This window comes from Myotis yumanensis, unplaced genomic scaffold (assembly GCF_028538775.1).
Source record: "Myotis yumanensis isolate MYYU_CA2020_CCGP unplaced genomic scaffold, mMyoYum1.0.hap1 SCAF_2, whole genome shotgun sequence".
NCBI classification, from domain to species: Eukaryota; Metazoa; Chordata; class Mammalia; order Chiroptera; family Vespertilionidae; genus Myotis; species Myotis yumanensis.
Genome location: NW_027223753.1, coordinates 186,703,555 through 186,708,571, shown reverse-complemented (window position 1 = coordinate 186,708,571; position 5,017 = coordinate 186,703,555). Strand labels below are relative to the sequence as shown.

General features: G+C 37.0%; 1 protein-coding gene across 6 annotated transcripts in view; it reads right to left on the bottom strand.

Annotated features, from left to right (window-relative positions):
* The window catches only part of PHC3 (polyhomeotic homolog 3), an 85,327-nt gene that overhangs the window by 23,578 nt on the left and 56,732 nt on the right, over positions 1-5,017 (bottom strand). The window lies entirely within an intron of this gene.

The window sequence follows — 5,017 nt, the reverse complement described above, 5'->3', positions numbered from 1 at the left end:
CTGGAATTTGATCAGAGGAAGGAAATTAGAATTAATATACAACAATTAGACATTACTCCTAATAGTCACAGTTATGCTCTCACTGGGTCTGAGTATGTGAACTACAGGCTGAGAAACAAATGAAATTTATTTATGGTAATCTTAGGTTCACTCCCGAAGAAGAGTGTATTTTTTGACATTCTGAAAATAAAAAATGAATCAAAATCAGGTAAAGCAACTTACTTGGAATTCTTGTTCTAAAAATAATATAGAAATAATTAGTAAGAGTCAGGTAAAATGTAAGGATTGATCAGTCTAGAATCTAGACTCTAGATATAGCTTATCTTCACAAAAAGGATGATGGTGTCATCTCAAAGCATGCCACATATATAACAAGTTTAGATTAACTAATTATTATACCTCATGAACTTATCTTTCTATAACATATTCTTGACATATACATACAAAGGGATAAAATATAATGTTCTGCCATTTAAATAACAATTTAGAAATATTTTCTTATGTACCAGAATACCACTTTCATTATCTCTCATAACTTTTAATTTACAACATTCAATTGGCAAGCACATCGAAAAAATTTTTATTGTTCACTAAGGACAGAACCAATCGATCAAGATTATAGTATTGCTCTATTGCAATACTGCTAAAATGTATTATACTGCTCTACTTGTAATTTCAACTTCAAATCTTAGTATCATTGGACTCATCTTCACTTTTGAAACATAAATTCTCATTGAAATTAGGGGCTTGCTAACTAACATCTTGCCAAAAAACATTATTTTAGCTCTCAAACTAAATCAGGTGCTTTATCGGGTAACAAACAATGCTAGAATCAACTTGAACCCCAAATGTTCTTATTATCTACCAAATTTTGCAGTCAGGTTACTCAATAAACTTCTCCACTAAGGATAAGGAAACTAGCAAGAAGGTAATGAATTAAGGAACCAAGAGAGAAGAGAATGCAAAATGTAGAAGCTTCCTTAGACAGTAAAATTAGAAAAATAAATTTAAGAATAAATACTAATGCCTTAGTCAGTGTTGTTCAGTGTTAGAGCACTGGCCTGCACACCAAAGGGTCTCAGGTTTGATTCCCGGTCGAAGGCATGTACCTGCGTTGCAGGTTCGATCCCTGCTCCAGTTGGGGTGTGTGCAGGAGGCAATCGGTGTGTCTCACATTGATATTTCTCTCTCTCTTCTCTTCCCTCCCCCCCTCCACTCTCTCTAAAAATCAATAGAAAAACAAAACAAACAAAAAAGAATAAATACTAACAACTTAAACTCTACTTTATTCAAATCAGTATTCTCAGGGAAAACACAAAAAAATGGAAATGGTTACATTACATCTTTAGATACCACAACTTTGCAGAAATGATTATCTTCCTATTGCAAACGTATCATTCTCTTGTTTATATAGATAATGATGTCATCCCTATAACCCCAGAACTAAACACAAAGCACTGTAGGTGCTAAATATACATATATATTTTTTGGCGGGGGGGGTGGTAAGTGAAGGACTAAATGAGTGAATAAATAAATAAGAACAAAAAACAGAATCTGTTAGAGAGGAACCATCTGTAAGAGTAATACAAACACTTTTTCTGTATTTTGCTGTGTGGCCATCTTTTCTCTTGGATATTTTTTTGCCATCTTTGTTGGTTGTATCTTTCTTGTTTCCTATATAACAGCCAGCTTATCAATTTCTCTAGTCTTAATAATTTCTCAGACTTCTAAAAATTGACATTTCAAAAGTACCCTATGAGGAAGTTTTATGATTTTGCCCATTTACCATATAAAAGAAATTATATAGTTAAAAGGAATTACTCACCATAGAAAAGCCCCTTTCCTTTTCCCAGAGGTAGCTCTCAAAACTGGGCAGACAAAACTGACTAATCTTGCGTCTAGTTGTGACTTCATCCTTCTTTATATGAAAGAACTAATGTTCTTCTCTCTTCAGTCTTACTTACAAGAGCACAGGGAAGAAAAGAAGAGAGAGAAAGATAGGGTAGGACTTACTTAGATTCAGAAAACAGGAGCCATAAGAAGTAATGAGGACTATAAGAGCTACATGTGGGAATAGAAACAAGGAGCTCTCCATGAGGAAAATATATAGCATGTTTTCGTTCCTCTGCATTATGAGATCCCTCTTCAAATGTCTTCTTGCAGGTGGACAATAAAGGTATTAGCAAAATAATAGTGAACAAAAAGTTTGGGAAACAGCATGATCAAATATGAATGCATTATCTTCAGAATTTTAGATCACAATTTTCTTAAGCCAACCCAAAAAAGGGGTGGGGGATTATACTATACATTAGTACATAAGTTAAAAAATAAAGTGACTTAAAAAAGAAAAAAATAGAAGCAAATATGCTTCCAGAAAATCGAGAAAATTGAATTTAAAAAAATTTTTACATGCTCAGGATGTACTGAGCTAGTTTTATGAATTTCTGACATTAAAATCTCCTTCTGTAAAGCAGCTGCACCCTAGGGATATGTACAAAATATATCCCAACTGTAGTAACCAGTCAGAGTAGCTGGCTTTACATCACCAGAAGCAGTTATCAGGGTGTGCACAGACCTGAACACATGGACACGGGTCCCAAGCATCCAGTCACTTTTCCAGAGAAACCCAAAATAAACTCACCCTGCACAAAAAATGGCCTCAATAAGAAAGGTGAAAAGCTATGACCTGCCATTCAATATTACAGAAAAATCAAGTCCCAATGTTAGTATTATGAAAACCAGTAAATAGTCATATCTACACTAATAAAAGACAAAGATGCTAATTGACCATACCTTCGCTATGCTCACCAGTCAATCAGAAGAGTATGCAAATTAATCCAACAAAGATGGCCGTTAAATTTGCATGCTGCAGGCAGATCCCATTGTGCCGCCCGCCCAGGGCAGGCGGCAGCGAGATCCCAAGCCAATGCCCGCCCCAGCGCGGGATCCGGGCCTGCCGTGTGTGAGGCGGGGCAGGTTGGGTGGGCAGCAGTGAGATTCCCCAGCTGCCGCCCACCCCAGCGCGGGATCCGGGCCTGCCGTGTGCGGGGCCGGGCGGCAGCATGATCCCGAGCCACCGCCTGACCCATCGGGGATCCAGGCCTGTCATCTGCAACTCGGGGAGACGGGGCAGGCACCGCAGAATCGGGCATGCCATCTGCCACCAGGGGAGCGGGCCTAAGCCAGCAGGTGGTTATCTCCTGAGGGGTCCCAGACTGTGAGAGGGAACAGGTTGGGCTGAGGGACCCCCCCCCCGCCAGTGCACAAATTTTTGTGCACTGGGCTTCTAGTTGTATGTAATTCCTATACTTTATATGCCTACAAAGAAACCTAATTTACTGCAGATTCAAAGATCAATAAATCCAGAATAAATTGATCTTTGCAATTTAACTGTTTCAAGGAAGAGTTGAAGAAGATAACTGCAATTAACTGAAAACAGAAAGAATAGTTTCTGTAGGAACTTTTTAATGCACAAAAATTTATATGAAAATAATTTTTCTTTCTGCTAACAGCTCTGAGATTTGGATGTACTGCATACCAGCTCTATATGATCCCACCAGAATGGTGCACAAGATGACATTATACAAAGAGAAGAGAAAACTCTAGGGGTAAATATAGGTGCCCTGATAAAAGAGGGAAAGAAAATACAAAGGATTACAAAATTTACAAGCTTGTTCATTCTAGGAAAAAAACTTGGGAGTAGACTACTCAGGAAAACAAACAAACAAACAAACAAACAGCCCTGAATGAGCTCAAAGAGGCTCAAAAGGAAGTTTACAGAGACCAGAGGAACATAGGGAAATGAAGATAAATGCTTATTCTGGTATGAAAGTTACCTTAAACTACAGGCATTTCAGAGAGCAAAACTTTGAAAAAGAAGATATAAGGATCACACAAATAAGCTTGTTATTTAACATATAAAAGTTTGGAAATACTTCCATTTAATCAGTTAAAGAAAAGCAGAGTTATATTAAGCAGACCCAAGCAATTCTTAATTATAAAGCAGTCTCCTTTTAATGACATGTAATGTTCTCTAAACACTGGCAATAAAATTAAGTGTCTTGATGAACTCAGTAAGACAAGCATCTAAAGTTATAAGCAATAATCTTTTTTTTTTAATTCAAATGAAGCAAGAATGAGACAAAGGAGTTAGCCTTTGTTCCAATAAATGCAGCCAAGAGTAGCCTCATGGCAAATGGATGCTGGGGAAAATTAGTCCTAAAAAAAGCATATAAAGTGACAGAGGACTCAGTACTATCAATTATTTGCTTGCCAACCTAATTTCTTCAGGATATGAACCACCCTTCATCCCCAAAGGAAAAGAAATACTTTCCACCAAATGAGAACCGCAGCTAACAAACAGCTCACATGCCCCATTTGGAAAACTGAGACTACTTCTGAAGATGACAGAATCAAAGTCTAGCCCAGGAGATCAGTATAGACTTTAGGGTTAAATCTCAAGATATCTAAATTAATCTAAAATCTAAAATTTATTTCATTAAGTATTAAAACCACAAACAATAAAGACTCATCATCCTCTAATACATCAGTTTTAATGCAGATTCTAAACCAGCCGTGGGCAAACTACGGCCCCGCAGGCCGGATCCGGCCCGTTTGAAATGAATAAAACTAAAAAAAAAAAAAAGACCGTACCCTTTTATGCAATGATGTTTACTTTGAATTTATATTAGTTCACACAAACACTCCATCCATGCTTTTGTTCCGGCCCTCCAGTCCAGTTTAAGAACCCATTGTGGCCCTCGAGTCAAAAAGTTTGCCACCCCTGTTCTAAACCTACATGGTCAGCACAACTCACACCTAAGTTTTCTTAGGTGTGTGCTTAAAAATCTTCCCATGGAAAATGTATCCCTCTTTAAACAATTTCTTCTTTCTTTAAAAATGACTATATCTTGTTTTTCTTTAAAAAAAAAAAAAAAGAAGAGAAAGGAAACCACAAAACTTATTTAGCATTTCTAAAATAAGGTACTGAAAAAATAATTTAGCCCAGCTGGTGTGG